This window comes from Podarcis liolepis (assembly GCF_965112155.1).
Source record: "Podarcis liolepis genome assembly, chromosome: W".
NCBI lineage: Eukaryota > Metazoa > Chordata > Lepidosauria > Squamata > Lacertidae > Podarcis > Podarcis liolepis.
In genome coordinates this window covers 9,182,643-9,199,558 of record NC_139568.1, presented here as the reverse complement: position 1 = coordinate 9,199,558, position 16,916 = coordinate 9,182,643, and the positions used below count along the sequence as shown (strand labels likewise).

At 51.7% G+C, this 16,916-nt stretch overlaps 1 pseudogene across 1 annotated transcript in view; it reads right to left on the bottom strand.

Moving 5' to 3' along the window:
* LOC310697839 (inositol polyphosphate 5-phosphatase OCRL-like) overlaps nt 1-13,140 on the bottom strand; it is a 728,228-nt pseudogene extending 715,088 nt beyond the window's left edge. Inside the window, exons 1-2 of the transcript in view lie at nt 13,007-13,140; nt 11,049-11,109 (exon numbers count right to left, since the gene is read on the bottom strand). The product of the transcript in view is annotated as an inositol polyphosphate 5-phosphatase OCRL-like (transcript). The remainder of the gene's footprint in view (nt 1-11,048; nt 11,110-13,006) is intronic.
* Between the last annotated feature and the right edge of the window lie 3,776 nt (nt 13,141-16,916).

The following is a 16,916-nucleotide window of genomic DNA, read 5'->3' as shown; positions in this document are numbered from 1 at the left end:
AGAAGCAGGGGGGCAAGCTGCAAAAGCCCACGCCAGTGGAAAGCAAGGTTTTGCTTGCTGGCACAGCTTCTCCAAAGGCTAAAGGCGCGTCTGCTGGCCAGGAGCAGCAGGGGGGCAAGCTGCAAAAGGGTTTGCTTGCTGTAAAGACTGCTCCAACAGCCAAAGGCAGATTTATTGTGGATTCAGGCTGCACGCGCCACATCTCCAAGGACAGGCATCTCTTTATCTCCTTCAAGCCTCAGGAAGGTGAGATCCAACTGGCTGATGGAAGGACGTTGCAAATTGCAGGAGAAGGGACTGTGAAACTTGCAAGTCTGCACACTACCATCAGTAATGTACTTTTTGTTCCAGGAGCGGCGAGCAACTTGCTGAGCGTCCCACAGCTTACGGGGCGTGGTTTTCAGATTTCCTTCAAGAGGAGCGTATGTGTCATCAGTAAAGGCAAAGAGGACTATTTGCATGCAAAGTTTATGGATGGTTTGTTCCATATAACTTATGATGACACTGCTGTTGAATCTAATGCTGATTCTTGTTGTGTTGCACAAACTAACAAAGTTCTTCATGCAGGTTGCATTCATGATGCGCATCGAAGGTTTTGTCACCTCTCTTGGAAGGCACTGGCCAAGATGCCAGAGGTGGTTGAGGGTTTGAACATCAAACCCTGTAAATTTCACATGAAATGTGTATCTTGTGCAGAGAACAAGGTGAAGGTTGCTCCAAAAGGCAAGGAGTCTAGCAGGCAGGCTTCCAAACCCTACCAGCTAGTACATGCGGACCTGGTTGGGCCACTTGCGCCCTCTTTAGGAGGAGCAAGGTACTTCATGATTCTGATTGATTCCTTTTCCAGGTACATTCATGTGTATTTGCTCGAACAGAAATCGCAAGCGTTTCCGAAGTTTAAGGAATTCTGTGCTTGGTTGGAGAATGTGCACAGTAAACGTATTTCTTGTTTTTTTACTGATCGGGGCGGGGAGTTTACTTCTCAGCAGTTTGAAGCTTTCCTGACTGAGAAGGGAATCCAGCATGACATGTCAACGCCCAGATCGCCATGGATGAATGGGCTTGCGGAGAGAGCAAATCAAACATTGCTCCAAGGAATCAAGACCTTGTTGCATGATGCCAATCTCCCTGATAAGTTTTGGGGGGAGGCTCTGGGGAATTTGGTTTACAGTTATAATCGCAGATTGTCTTCACCCATTGGTTGTACCCCCTATGAGAAGATGTTTGGCAAGAAACCCAACACCAAACACATGAAAATATTTGGTTCGGACATGTGGGTACGCACACAACAAACCAACAAGCTTGGGAAGCGTGGGGCACATGGTTTGTTCATGGGGTACGAAAAAGGTGCATACAGGGTATGGATGACTGACTCTAAGTCCATTAAATTCACAAGGAGTGTTGAGTACAATCCTAAGTGGGGGGAAAATGTGGGAATTTTCCAGAGTTACCCAGAGGAGGATGAAGGTGATGTCAGGCAAGCAGCTAAAGATGAGAAAGCTGCTGCTGATGAGGATGAGGATGATGAGGATGAGGATGAGGATGAGGATGATGATGATCAGAGTTCGGATTCCAGTTCAGTGGGCGGCGCTGCTGCTGATGTCAGTGAAAGTGATGACACAGCAGACTACCAGAGCGCAAAGGCCTCAGTCAGACCATCTGATGCGTCTGACAATGACCTGGAAGAACCACTGTTCACCATTGGTCACTTTTCTCCTAAGAAAGAGGAGATGAGTCCAGAAGACTTGCGTCTAGTACGTAGGTCTGAAAGGGCGACCAAAGGCAGACCTCCAAAGAGGTATGCTGATGAGTTTGCTAAGACAGCAACTGCTGTTCTTAGTAGCTCAGAAAAGGTATGGGAACCTTCAAGCTTCAAAGAGGTTCAGGAGTTAACCTCTAAAGATGCTGAGCCTTGGCTTAATGCCATGAAGGCTGAAGTTGATTCCTTGAACAGGAACCAAACTTGGGAACTGGTACCGGTAGTCCCAGGAATGAGACTGGTTGGCAGCAAATGGGTCTTCAAGGCCAAGACAGACCAGAATGGCAAGGTAGTCAGACACAAAGCCAGATTGGTTGCCAGAGGTTTTTCACAGGTACCAGGACAGGATTACCACGAGACCTACTCACCCACAGTCAAATATGAGAGCATTCGGCTGATGCTCAAGATCGCTGCGGAGGAGAAACTGCATGTTTCCCACCACGACATTAATACAGCTTTTTTGTACGGGATTTTGAATGAACAGCTGATCATGCTTCCACCTGATGGGATGGAGATACAGAAGGGTATGGTCTGTAAACTGCGGAAATCCTTATATGGTCTTAAGCAGAGTGCCAGGTGTTGGAACACAAAACTCACTGAGACATTGCTTTCTCTAGGTTTTCACCAGGGCAAAGCTGATCCATGTGTGTTTGTCAAGGAGGAGGGGCAAAACAAACTGTATTGTTTATGTTTTGTTGATGATCTTCTGTTGTTTTGGAAGAATCAGGCTTTTTATCAAAGCACCCTAGCTCAACTGAAGGAGCACTTTGACATGAAGGATCTTGGTGAGGTATCCAACTATCTTTCTCTGCAGGTGGAGAGAGACCAAGCAGGTAATTTTCTGGTACACCAAACACAGAAAATTGCTGATGTATTAACCAGGTTGAATTTGGTTGATGCAAACCCAGCAGACACACCGATGGTGACAGGTTACCAGGTAGACAGTACTGCTGAAGCGTTTTCTGACACAACGCTGTACAGATGCATTCTAGGCAAGCTGAATTTCATTGCCAGATGTTCAAGACCTGACATAGCTGTAAGCTGTAATCTGCTTAGCAGACATGCCAACAATCCTACGGTTCAGGATTGGAAAGCTCTGAAGCGCATAGCCCGCTATTTGAAAGGGACTATGCACTACAGACTGAGGTTCACCAGTCACAAGACTGGAGGTCTTGAAATCTTTGCAGATGCAAGTTTTGGAAGTGACGCCACGGATGGTACAAGCACTTCTGGTGTGTGCTACATGTACAACCACTGCCTGTTTGACTGGTTGTGCAAGAAGCAGACAACAGTGAGCCTAAGTTCCTGTGAAGCAGAACTCAATGCTCTGTCATTTTCACTCATGGATTGTGAATGGTTGATGCAACTGTTTAAGGACATCAGGGTGTCTGTGAAATGTCCTGTACAAGTGTATCAAGACAATAGATCGTGTTTGGCTTTGCTGAACTCCGAGAGTTGCAAGCAAAGAACCAAGTACTTGCAGATTAAGCTACATCGTGCAAGAGAGTGTATTCAGAAAGGACTGATTCAGGTGTCCTACATGGCAGGAAATGAAATTCCTGCTGATCTGTTGTCTAAGGTTGTTAACAGAGAACAACTTAAGGTTTATGTACAAAGGTTGCAATTGGGTGAACCACAGGTACAACAGGTTACACGGAAAGGGGGAGGATGTTAGGATATTTCCGTTCCACCTTAAAGGGAGCAGGCTTTGAGAGTCACAGAGTCTGCGCATGTCCTGTTCACAGGATGTTTATGTTTTGCTGATATTCCTTTCGTTTTCAGTCGGCTCAGAGACGCTGACAGAATGGACGTGTTTTCTTTTGTTCTGTTCATGTTCTAATAAAGTCTGTATATTATGCTCTTCTGCTCTTCTGCGGTGCAAGCTTTTGACTGTGCTTTCTGCTGAAAGAGGGTGCACCAAGCCCTGGAATGTGGCTAGGAATTTCTAAGGCTTTGTGCCCCTAACTGTTGGATCTGCGTGACTACGGGAGGCCGATGGAAACTCCGAACTCCGGCTTGGGGGCCATGATGGACGTTATCTCCCTGGCAGTTTCCCAAGCGTGGGGCACATGGTTTGTTCATGGGGTACGAAAAAGGTGCATACAGGGTATGGATGACTAACTCTAAGTCCATTAAGTTCACAAGGAGTGTTGAGTACAATCCTAAGTGGGGGGAAAATGTGGGAATTTTCCAGAGTTACCCAGAGGAGGATGAAGGTGATGTCAAGCAAGCAGCTAAAGCTGAGAAAGCTGCTGAGGATGATGATGATGAGGGGGAGGAGGATGAGGATGATGATGATGATCAGAGTTCGGATTCCAGTTCAGTGGGCAGCACTGCTGCTGGTGTCAGTGACAGTGATGACACAGCAGACTACAAGAGCGCAAAGGCCTCAGTCAGACCATCTGATGCGTCTGACAATGAACTGGAAGAACCACTGTTCACCATTGGTCGCTTTTCTCCTAAGAAAGAGGAGATGAGTCAAGAAGACTTGCGTCTAGTACGCAGATCTGAGAGGGCCACGAAAGGCAGACCTCCAAAGAGGTATGCTGATGAGTTTGCTAAGACAGCAACTGCTGTTCTTAGTAGCTCAGAGAAAGTGTGGGAACCTTCAAGCTTCAAAGAGGTTCAGGAGTTAACCTCTAAAGATGCTGAGCCTTGGCTTAATGCCATGAAGGCTGAAGTTGATTCCTTGAACAGGAACCAAACTTGGGAACTGGTACCAGTAGTCCCAGGGATGAGACTGGTTGGCAGCAAATGGGTCTTCAAGGCCAAGACAGACCAGAATGGCAAGGTAGTCAGACACAAAGCCAGATTGGTTGCCAGAGGTTTTTCACAGGTACCAGGACAGGATTACCACGAGACCTACTCACCCACAGTCAAATATGAGAGCATTCGGCTGATGCTCAAGATCGCTGCGGAGGAGAAACTGCATGTTACCCATCATGACATTAATACAGCTTTTTTGTACGGGATTTTAAACGAGGAGCTGTTTATGCTTCCACCTGATGGGATGGATATACAGAAGGGAATGGTCTGTAAACTGCGGAAATCCTTATATGGTCTCAAGCAGAGTGCCAGGTGTTGGAACACAAAACTCACTGAGACATTGCTTTCTCTAGGTTTTCACCAGGGCAAAGCTGATCCATGTGTGTTTGTCAAGGAGGAGGGGCAAAACAAACTGTATTGTTTATGTTTTGTTGATGATCTTCTGATGTTTTGGAAGAATCAGGCTTTTTACCAAAGCACCCTAGCTCAACTGAAGGAGCACTTTGACATGAAGGATCTTGGTGAGGTATCCAACTATCTTTCTCTGCAGGTGGAGCGGGACCAAGCAGGTAATTTTCTGGTACACCAAACACAGAAAATTGCTGATGTATTAACCAGGTTGAATTTGGTTGATGCAAACCCAGCAGACACACCGATGGTGACAGGTTACCAGGTAGATAGTACTGCTGAAGCGTTTTCTGACACAACGCTATACAGATGCATTCTAGGCAAGCTGAATTTCATTGCCAGATGTTCAAGACCTGACATAGCTGTAAGCTGTAATCTGCTTAGCAGACATGCCAACAATCCTACGATTCAGGATTGGAAAGCTCTGAAGCGCATAGCCCGCTATTTGAAAGGGACTATGCACTACAGGCTGAGGTTCACCAGTCAAAAGACTGGAGGTCTTGAAATCTTTGCAGATGCAAGTTTTGGAAGTGACACCACGGATGGTACAAGCACTTCTGGAGTATGCTACATGTACAACCACTGCCCGTTTGACTGGTTGTGCAAGAAGCAGACAACAGTGAGCCTAAGTTCCTGTGAAGCAGAACTCAATGCTCTGTCATTTTCACTCATGGATCGATATTCCCAACAAGGCCCCGGTGGTAAAGGTGGTTCCGTTAAATTGCGGACCACCTGAAAGAGTCTCCTGCTACTATTTTCTGCAGATGCAATAGAGGCGGTGAAGAAAGTCTTCTTCGCCATCGCTATCGCCACTTGGTAGGCTCGACGTTGAGCTCTAACCTGTGTCTGGTCAGATTCGGAGTGAGTTTTCTGCCACCGACGCTCTAGCCGTCTCAGCGATTGTTTCATCGCCCTCAGCTCCGGGGAAAACCACGGGGCTGTCCGGGCTCCATGCAATCGGAGAGGGCGCTTCGGAGCCAGACAGTCGATAGCCCTGGTTAACTCCGCATTCCAGCGGGCCACCAGGGAATCAGCTGAAAGGCCATCAACATGGGATAAAGCATCCCCTACCACTCTCTGGAAACCATTTGGATCCATTAAGTGGCGGGGGCGGACCATCCGAATTGGTCCCACCTCCCTGCAGAGGGGAAGGGTTGCGGAGAAGTCCAGTTGCACTAGGAAGTGATCTGACCATGGCACTTCTTTGGTTTCACTTTTACTTAGTGTCAGATCACCCACGTCTCTAGAGGTGAATACCAGGTCTAAGGCATGTGCATGACTATGAGTTGGGCCCAACTTATTCAGGGACAGCCCCATGGAGGCCATGCTTTCCATGAAGTCCCGAGCGGCCCCTTGTAAGGTCGTGTCAGCGTGGATGTTAAAATCCCCTAGGACAACCAAACTAGGTGTCTCCAGGAGAACATCCGCCACAACCTGAAGCAGCTCGGACAGGGAATCCTTGGTGCAGCGGGGAGGTCGGTACACCAAAAGGAATCCTGTACTGCCCCTATTGCCCAACTTCCAGAACATGCACTCAGAAAACTGGGTCTTCCCAGTAGGACGCCTGGTGCAAACTAATGACTTCCTAAAAATCACTGCAACCCCCCCTCCCCGCCCACATGACCTGGGTTGCTGTGCGTAAGAGAAACCTGGTGGGCAAGCGGCAGCAAGGACAGGCCCATCTGCTTCCTCCAACCAGGTCTCTGTCACACATGCCAGGTCAAATCCTCCATCCACAATCAGGTAGTGGATGGCAGTGGTTTTATTCATCATTGACCTGGCATTACACAGCAACACCTTCAGGTTATGTGGGTTTCCCCTGTTGATTCCAGTATCCATCCGGTCAAGGCCAGACCCGGAGGCAGGGATAGTCTTCAAACAATGACTAAACCTGCCTCCTCGGTAATGACATGGTCTGGTCTTAGCGTAACTCCGCCTCCTGCCCATGATCACCGAGATCGGATGTCCCAGTGCTTCCCCCCCTGTGGAACTTGTCCCAGCCATCGTGTTGGCTGGGGCCTCACTCCCAGGCAGCCCTGATCCCGCCCCTTAAAAACAAAACACAAACTATACAGAACCAATAAAACAACAGAAAACAAAAGCAGAACAATTATACTAAAATTAATCCCCAACCAAATATCCATTACACCCACCCACCCCCAACAAGGGAAAAAAGGGAAAAAAAAGAAATACAAATTTAAATTGCCACCGACTGCTTGAGTGAGAAAAACCCATCACACTCAAAAAGCCCAGCTGGAGGGACCTGGAAGTGTGTGGGGAAGAGCAATTTTGTAGTGGCTTTGTTGAACAGGAGCACCAAGTTCACTAACTGGCTGATTCAGATTGAATCCCATTCAAAAAGAGTGCAATGGTGTGTGTTTCAGCCAGCCATCCAGCTGCTGCAACTATTCCCTGGGTGCCACCACACTGTCCTGTCTGTGTGTTTGAAAGGGAATGGGAGCTATGCTCCCCCCGGAGACACTCCACTCCTTCTTCCTTAGCTGTGCTGCTCAACAGCTGAGGCAACCTTCACAGTTCTGGGATGCCGAGGAAGCGAACCAATAGTCATGTTCATCTGTACTGGCTCAGTATGACCTATTCTGAAAGGTGCTGCCTTTCATATTCACGCCCAAGAGCCTTTCCGCTCCAGAGATCTGGGGCTGAACCCGGGATCTGCAAACCAAGGCTGGAGTAAGAAAGAGCCCCAGTTGACGCGCCGGGCATCCCTGGTTCCCCCTCGGCAGTGGCAGCGGTAGTGGCAGTCTCAGCAGCCCGGAGCCAGCCTGGTAGTGCACTTGGCTCTGGCTGGCTTCAGGAGCTGCTCATTGCCCTGGCACCCGCCATTTTGCCTCGCCGGAAGTCCCCATATGTTGTGTCTTGTGCCGTTGAACCAATCACGCAACATTCCTTCCCTACTAATAAATCTACAACACTTAAAATATAAATCTGGGGGCCTTATATGAAATCCGGGGACATTCCGGGGACGGATTTTGTTGGGGACAGATTTGTAAATCCGGGGACTGTCCCCGGGAGACGGGGACATCTGGTAATCATTCCGTAATAGGGCTTCTCCTGCCTTTGCCAGTATGTCAGCCTTCTCAGCCTCCTTAAAGTTCAGAAGCACTTGTACGTCTGGCCATATGGGATTGTGAGTGGAGAAGGTGGCGCAGTCTGGATGAGTCCCTCTGTCTTGCTCTTTGGTCACTGTGACCGAGCACCATTTTGGGCCGATCAGGATCTATGGGGAAGGGCATCCACCCAGAAGTTGTGGAGGGAACGGGAAGAGAAGCCTGGTCAAGAGACTGGCTCATGTCAGAAGGAGGCCTGACTGCATCCTTGGCGAAGCCCAGGGCAGGGCAGGAAGGCAGCATTGCCCAGCGGGAAGGCATTCGGAGGCAAATCATCAGCAAGGAGCAGAAAATCCCCTCCCCTTCCCTCAAGAAGACTGAAGAATCTCTAGTCGGCCTTCAGATGAGTTCAGCATCCCAGATCTCTGGGGTGTTCCTGTCCATTACAAAGCTGACTCGAGGCTCCGTCAACTGAGCCCCTACACTCCTTGCATACATGAAAGGGCCACAGAAAGGATGGGAGGCAGCCTTTTCCTGGAGCCGTCTTACCTGCAGCAGTTCACTCTCTGGCTGCTGACCCTTTTCCTCCATCACCTGGATGATCCTCTCAAGAGAGGAGAGTTTCCTGCAGAGTCTGGCCAGCTGCTCATCCCTTCTCCCTGCAATCTCCTTCTCCACCTCTTCCACATGATTCAGCAGACGCTTTTCTTCTTCCAGGAACTGGCGCAGTTGTCTCAACTTCTCCACAGTCTTCAGCCTCTCCGGTTCTGAGGAGGTCGGAGTGAGGAAGATGGTCAGCCTTCAAAACATCAGCAAGAGAATTAGGATTGGAATTGAACTGCTTCCACCCTCTCAGCTCACAAGTCCTCAGGCTTCTCCTTGACTGCTTTTCACATAATAAACAACAATGGGAAAGAAACTCCATTTAGCTGCATTCAAAGGCGAACTCACCTAATTCGCAATTCTTGGAAAAATATGGAGACCAAAACAGCAATCTTTTGAAATTCACACCTCTGAATTTCTCAAGGTTGACCCAGCCAGGTAATGTTCACAAAAAATGTATTTATGAGGGTAAAGCACATATCAAACTAATTATACGAGAAGGTAGCCACCCTAGCATTTTATTCATTTTCAGAATAATAAATAAATAGTAAACCGATATGGGAAAAGGAGAAATGGGGAGAAGTTGAAATGGGCAGATTTCCCCATCCCTCCTCAGTCCGGACTTGCTTCTTGAAGTGCTTGTTCCCTCACTAGTAACAAGAGTGACACTTCCAAGGAGGTCTTTGCTTTCCTTGTCCAGGTCTGCTTGATAGGCCAGAATTTCCCCCCTCTCTTTCCTCCAAATCTCCAGGCGGCAACAAAGAGAGGAGATGAATATTCTACTGGCTTCTTGGGTCCAGTGGCCTTGCTATAATAGGAAAGTAATTGACTGGAGGAAAGAAAAGTACAGAGGTTTTCAGCCTTTTGGGGTCCACAGCTCCCTGGACCAACTCCCTTCTTTCTGCGGCACCCCTGTGGGGCTCAGGAGACCAGTTAGGTCCCCCCTTGCTTGCCTCCCCTCCTTCTTTCTCGAACAGCCTCCCTTGCGGAGTGCTCTCTCAGCCTCCTCTCCTCTCCCCTCTCCTTAGGAGTCCTCCTCTTGATCTCTGAGCTGCCCCCGCTGCCCCCCAGGGGCCTGGGACTTGCCTGTCCATTCCCAACAGCAAGGGCCCCTCGCCAGTTGGCTTGTTTCCTCTGAGGCCGCCTCAGCTCCTGGCAGCCCACACCCCCTGGCCAGCCCCAGAGGCACCATTCTCTGGGGGAGAACAGCTGGGCAAGCCTTGGGGAGGCAGAGATGGCATCCGAGGAGGGAGGGAAGGAAAGAGGGACAGAGGCCAGTGTCTCCCGCGGCACCCCAGCTGCCACAGCACACTGCTTGAAAACCACTGCAGAACTGGGACGGGAAAGGTTTCTCGTCCAACTAACTGGTCTGGAGAAGAGGAAAGGCAGCCATGCTTGCTCCTTTGTCTTCTCCGAGGAGACTTCCAGCCTGACTTCTCATCTTGAGGCCCCAGGGAGAAGTGGGAGGAGGAGGAGGAGGAAGCATCCCCAGAAGAAGTGTGCTCCCCACCAGTAGGTGCTTCCACCCCCCACTCCTAAATCTGCTTCCAACAGATACTTGGGGGGGGGGGCATCCTGCACCATCCGGTCAATTCCTGGTGTTAGGAGAATTAGAAGGTCTAAGATCTAAACACATACATAAATACCGTAAGTAGTTCTCATCACAAAAGAATATGCAGGTAAACCCATGAACAGCCAGGTAAACCCATCAAGAGGTTTCCTGGCAGACAGGAGTCTGTTGTAGGCCGCCCCTTCTGTGATGTATGGAGGGGTGGTCTTGGCCTCCAGGGTGGGCAATTTCAAATGTCTATATAAGGACTTGGTTCGGGGTCTCCTCCTCTCTCCTGCATGGGGGGGGGGTGAGCACCCTGTTGCAACAGTTAATAAAGATCTGGCTTACTAGCTGCTTTGCTTCTCAATATTCTCTGGTTGGCCTCTGTTATTTTCTCCTACCGATGGAGAAGCTACCAAAGGACTCTATATGGGCTCTGAGGTACCCCAGAAGGGAAAAGGGGCCGTTTTTTCCTTAGAACACTGGCCACCAGTCCCTACCCCCTTGCAGCTGACCCCTTGCTGCTCTCTGCTTGGCAGGGTATTGCGGAGGCATCCTGCTAGCCAAAGGAGACATGTGCAATTCACAATTGTAGTGTTCTAAATATGTACAAAGCAACCTTGCTGGGGGATGTGGATGAGGTTAACCCTTTCTCTCCCTGCCATGGTCCCATGAAGCTGCTGTATTTCAAGGGAAGATCCCTTGGCCCCCCTGGCAGAGAGAAAGACTTCGACTCCCTCCTCCCAGCCATCCCAGCAGCCCTCAGGCTTCCCCTTGGCTGCTTCTAAGGTAATAAACAACCACCAATGAATACCATGCCTACTTTGGATCTGAGAATTAAGAAGATAACCTGCCAAGAAGAATACACAGCTATTTCTCCCCCTCAAGGTACCTTGTATTCCTCGACAGCCTCTTCCAGAGGAATCACCTCGTGGTGTTGGTGCTTCTTGGATCTGCCCCAAACCACACAGATGGGGGCTTCATCCTCCTTGCAAAAGAGTTTCAGGGGCTCCTGGTGCTTCTCACAGACTCCTCCTTTCCCTCTGGAAGACTGAGAGTCTTGGCTACTTCGACAAAGGTAGCCAATTGCTGATTGCAGACGAGGCTCCTTCTCTGGACTCCAACTCGGCCTTGAGGACAGGAAGCCAGCCTCCTTTTTGCCCCGCTGCACTGGATCAGGCCGGACCGGCAGAAGTTGTGCCCACACTCTGGGATGGTCCCTGTGTCGTAAGAGAGTCAGGGTCAGAGAGGGGAATGAAGGAGAAGGACCCTACCAATATCAAATAGATCGTATTCTGCCTTCACACCCTACAAGAAGGTCAACGGTGCCTTTTTGCTGTATCTTTCTCATTGACTTTAAGAATGGATCTGAATGTATTTTAGGACTCAAATGTATTTTTCCTCAAAATGCTGTACTTTTCTAAATGTATCCAAATGGGTTTTTGTATTTTCCGCCCAATCTCATCGCCTAGAGAATGTTCCTTAAATGTAACAAAGCCATTTCCTACCTGGGAGGAGAGGCGGTTAGGCATTGGCAGGGGTCAAGTGTTATGCAAATAAAAGGGGAAAGGAAACGCCATCACCTTCCCCAAAAGGAAAAGGGTAGTCCGGTAGAGGACTCCGGGGGGCGTTGCCTTGTCCGAAACCTAGAGAGGTAAGGGCCTCCGGCACGCCCCAGAGCGGTGACACCCGTTGGGATCCTAGTTGGCGTACTTCAACAGGACTCCCACGGCTTGTGGACAACCCTTCCCGGTCCCCATGCCGGGTAGTCGATAGGAGCCAATGCCTAAGGCCAATACCTTCCAATTCTGTAATCAATAAAGTTGTGGCTTTTTATGCCCATTAACCTTAATTCTTGTGTCCAGTGTCTTCATTTCACATGGGGGAGGGGACTTGCCACGCAATCACTTGTTCCAAATGTATTTGATTGTATTCGAGTGTATACTTTTATGGGAAAACGTAGCTGTCAGAGCTGCCCAAGGTCCCAGCTCACAAGGACCAACGCCAGTTCGTTGTTATATACAAAAGTCTTTATTGAAGTTCAGTTTGTCTTTCACATCAGCAGCGTGCAGCTCTACGTCTTAAACTCTAGACCGCCGAAGCTCCGTCTGAGTCTCCTCCCCCCTGACACCAGTTTAAGATCCTAGCCTTGCTCCACCTCTTCCTCTGCTCTTTCCTCCTCTGGGTCCTCCTGTCAGCTGGGGTTCCCCCCTTCCTAGACTCTTCTGACGCTGAGTCCCCTGATTCTTCTCCCTGCCTCCGGCGGGCTTTAGGACCTGGTTCCCAATCCGGGCTTTCTGCTGTCCCGCGCGCCTGTACATTTGAACTTGGCGCGCGCGCCCAGCCACCAACCTTCCTCCGGACCGTTACACTGCTCTGGTCACTGCTTCCCCCTTCGGGGAGGCTAGCTGGACTTGACCTCCCCTCCGTTCCCCCACTCTCCGATGGAGGCGTGGTCAGTCTCGACTCATATTCTCTCACTGCTGGAGGCAACGCTGGCTCTGACACCTGGGACCCTTCCCCCCCACTACGCTCTGGTGGGGAAGCTGGTCCTGATCTCCAGCTGCTGCTTTGGGAGTCCCCGCTGGCCCCCCTTGCTCTAACCATCGGCGCCTCCTTCTGGGAATCTTCTGATTTACTGGAGAGGCTCATGGAATCTCTCGGGTCACTGCTATATCCCCCTACGCTGCCCTCCGATTCTTCCCCTTCGCTCTCCATTTCCTCTCTCCCCTGTGCCTCTGTTCCTGAGGCCCTGACATCCATCCCCCCCTCGAAGCCCCCCCTTCCCCCTCCCCCTCTTCGGGTGCGGGTTCCGGGTGCTCCAGTGCTGTGGGGGTGATTGCGGGATACCGTTCTTTCCTCCCGGCATGCAGCCGGCCAGCTGGATCAGGCCAGTCCGTAATGGGCTCGTCGACGTCAATCTCCTCTGCTTCCATCTCTCTGCATTCGTGCTCGAACCCAGGATCTTCCCCCAACACGTCCATGTCCTCCCCTGTTACCTCGGGTGATGCTGCGTGTAAGGGCCCCCTCAGTAGCTCTCTGCTCCACCCCACCTCCGGTTGATTTTCCCACCAATAAGAGCGGTCTGTGCCAAACCCCGAGCACGATCCCTGTGGGGTGCTTGTGTCTGGCGCCGTTTCCTCAGCTGATGAGAACCCCTGGAACGTGCTGGCTGAAAGTGTGGGTGTGAAACGCCAGTCATCGAAAAAATCCGCCGGCATAGGTCTGTGTGGGAAGAGTGCATGGAACTCGTCTTTGAGGTAGTGCTCCTCCAGGGCATAGTCCGGTACCCACCTGTTGGCGCTGGCCGGGGTACCTTCCCTGGCGAGGAGATATTCAACTCCCTCTTCCCCCCATCTCGAGTCCAAAATCTCCGTGACCTTGTTGAGTGGCGCCGCCCTAGGCGACTCCCCCCTTGTTGGCGATTTCCTGAGTGGGTCTGGGGCGGTCCCTGGCGCCTGAAACCTGTGGGGTTCCTTGTAGGGTGTGAGCACTGATCTATGAAAGACCGGATGCATCCTGGAGCCCTCCGGAAGCGTCAACCGGAAGGCCACTGGGTTGATTTGTGCCTCGACTTGGTAAGGCCCTAGCTGCTTGTGTCCGAGCTTCTTCTTCGCTAACGATCTGGCCGGCACTGCCTGGGCCGCTAACCAGACCCAGTCCCCCACCTGGATGTCCTCCCCGACTCTCCTGTGCCTGTCTGCCTGCACTTTGTAGGCGTGTTTCGCTAGTTCCAAGTGCCTTCGGAGTTGCTCGTGGACTTCCTGTAACTCTGCTGCCAAGTGCTCTGCTCCCCGTGGCTCCCCCTCCCCCTTCGTCTCAAAGCCCGGGAAGGTTCTGGGATGCCGCCCATTGTTGGCGAAGAACGGTGTCACCCCTGTAGACCCGTGCTTCGTGTTGTTGTAGGCAAACTCGGCCAGCGGTAGGTAGTCCACCCAGGTCGAGGGCTGTTGATTCACGTAGCATCTCAGGTACTGCTGCATGATGGCGTTGACCCTCTCCTCTTGTCCGTTGGTCTGCGGGTGTCGTGCCGACGCCAAGTTGATCTTGACGTTCAGGATGCCCAGCAGCTTCTGCCAGAAGCTCGATATGAATTGGCGACCCCGGTCGGACAAGATGGACCGTGGCAAACCGTAAACTCTGAACACGTGGTCTATGAACAGCTTGGCGGTCTGTTCCGCTGTGGCCACCTTCACGCAAGGAATGAAGTGCGCCATCTTGGTGAACAGGTCTACGACCACGAGTACCGCCGTTTTTCCTCGCGAGCTGGGCAGATCTGTGACAAAGTCCAGTGCCACTTTCTCCCACGGTTCGAGCGGCGTCTGTAGCGGTTCCAGCAGTCCCGCCGGCTTCCTGTGCACAGGTTTGGCCCGTTGGCAAGTGTCACACCTGGCGACGTAATCCGCAACCTCTCCCCACATCTGGGGCCACCAAAAGTCTCTGGCTACTAATTCCGCCGTCTTGTCCTTGCCAAAGTGCCCAGCGCTGGGCGCGTCGTGTAACTGCTGCAGGACTTTTGCGCGGAGGTCGTCTCCCGGCACGTAGAGAGCCCCTTTGCGGGTGAGCAGTCCGTCGCGTATCTGGAACTCGTCGTCCTTCGCTGTGCCTCTTCGCACCTCCTCCATCTTGGATTGTGCGAAGGGATCCGTCTGCAGCACGCGACGCACCGCGTCCAGGTCCACGGTGGCTGAAGCGCATGCCCACGCCTTCGGTGCGAAAATGTGTTTGGCCGCCAGCGGTGCCGCTTCCTCGAGATACTGCGGTTTCCTGGAGAGTGCATCCGCCATGACGTTGTTGTCTCCCGGGATGTATTCTATCCGGAAGTCGAAATCCGCAAAGAACTCCGCCCAGCGGATGTGTCTTTGGTTCAGGAACCTCGCCGTGCGCCAGTACTCCAGGTTCTTATGGTCCGTGCGGACCTGGACAGTGTGCCTGGCTCCGATGAGGAAGTGCCGCCACACCTTGAAGGCTGCATGAATGGCCAGCAACTCCCTGTCCCAGATGGTGTAGTTCTGCTCCGACTTGCTGAGTTTCCTGGAGTAGAATGCGCAGGGCCTCCAGTTCCCTTGCGGATCTTGCTGCAACAGGACCGCCCCCACCGCTCTGTCCGAGGCGTCCGTTTCGACCCTGATCGGTTTGCCGGGGTTTACGTGTAGCAGCTGTTCTTCGGATGCGAAGAGACGCTTGAGTCTCTGAAAAGACTGCTCCGCCTGGTCCGTCCAGGTGAACTTCTTCTTCTTGGAGCTGAGGGTGTCCGTGATGGCCGCCGTCTCCTTCGCGAACCCCTTGATGAACTTGCGGTAAAAGTTGGCGAAGCCGACGAACTTCTGGACCTCCTTCCGATTGCGCGGGCTCTTCCAGTCCAACACCGAGCAGACCTTGGTGCTGTCCATGGCGAGTCCCTTGTCGGACAGCTTGTAGCCCAGGAAATCCACCTCCGTCACGTCGAACTGGCACTTCTCCAGTTTGGCGTAAAGTCTGTGCTCCCGTAGTCTCTGCAGGACCTCCTTGACGTCTCTCTCGTGAGCCTCCTGCGATTCCGAGAAGATCAGGATGTCATCTAGGAAGCACACGCACTTCTTGTAGAGGAGTCCCGCTAACACGTGGTGCATGAAAGCTTGGAAACAGTGTGAGCCATTTTGGAGACCAAGTGGCATAACTCTATATTCATAGGTGCCTAGAGGCGTAAACATGGCCGTCTTCCACTCATCGCCCTCCCGCATGCGTATAAGGTTGTACGCCCCACGTAGGTCCAACTTGGTGAAGATTCGTCCCTTCCTCACCGTCGCGAGCAGGTCGTCGATCTTGGGCATGGGGAATGCTGTGGGCTTTGTCCTGGAATTTATGAGCCTGTAATCAACTATCAATCTGCGTTGGGCCGTGTCTTTCTTCTTCACGAAAAACACGGGACTGCCCCCCACTGCTTTGGATTCCTGGATGAACCCCCGCTTCAAGTTGTGATCTATGAACTCCCTGAGTTCTTGCAGTTCGTCCTCAGACATGGAATACAGTTTTCCAGTCGGCAGCGTCGCCCCCGGCAGGAGGTCAATCACGCAGTCGTAGGGCCGGTGGGGAGGCAGCTTGACCGCTTCCTTCTCGCAGAAGACCTCCAAAAACGCCTTGTACTTGTTGGGTACCGCTTGCACCATGCCTAGGTGTAGCTGTGGTCCATCCTCTTGCCCCTCCTCTTCCAGGCTGGTCCGGATGCAGTGTTCTGCGCAGTAGGAGGAGCAGAAGGTCAATTGCCGCTGGTACCACGCTAATGCCGGGCTGTGCCTATCCAGCCAACTCATGCCCAACACTATGGACGTGTCCGACAGGTGGGTGACGTTAAAGCTGATGACTTCGCGGTGATTTCCAATTTGCAGTACCATAGGCGGTGTCTGGTGTACCACCTGTCCTCCCAGTAGCTCTCTGCCATCGACCGTGACGACGTTTAGGGGCATTGTGGCTGGTAGGAGCGCTATGCGATGTAGCTTGATGAAGTCCTCTCCTACAAAGTCTGCATTACTACCAGAGTCAATGGTGATAGGGACTTCCAGGGTGAGTCCATTGGGCAACTGGAGAGATGCGGTGAGTTGCACCACTGGTTTGGGTGGGAGGGGGTCTGTGGGCTGCAAAATCTCTGGGGACTGCTTCACTGACTCGCCTGGCTGGGCCCCAGTGCCTCTGCTTCCAACCAGGCTTCGTCGTTTCCCTGCAGCTGTTCCCCCTGCTGAACTGCTCCCCTTAGTGTTGCCGAGGCTGCAGTGTGCTTCTG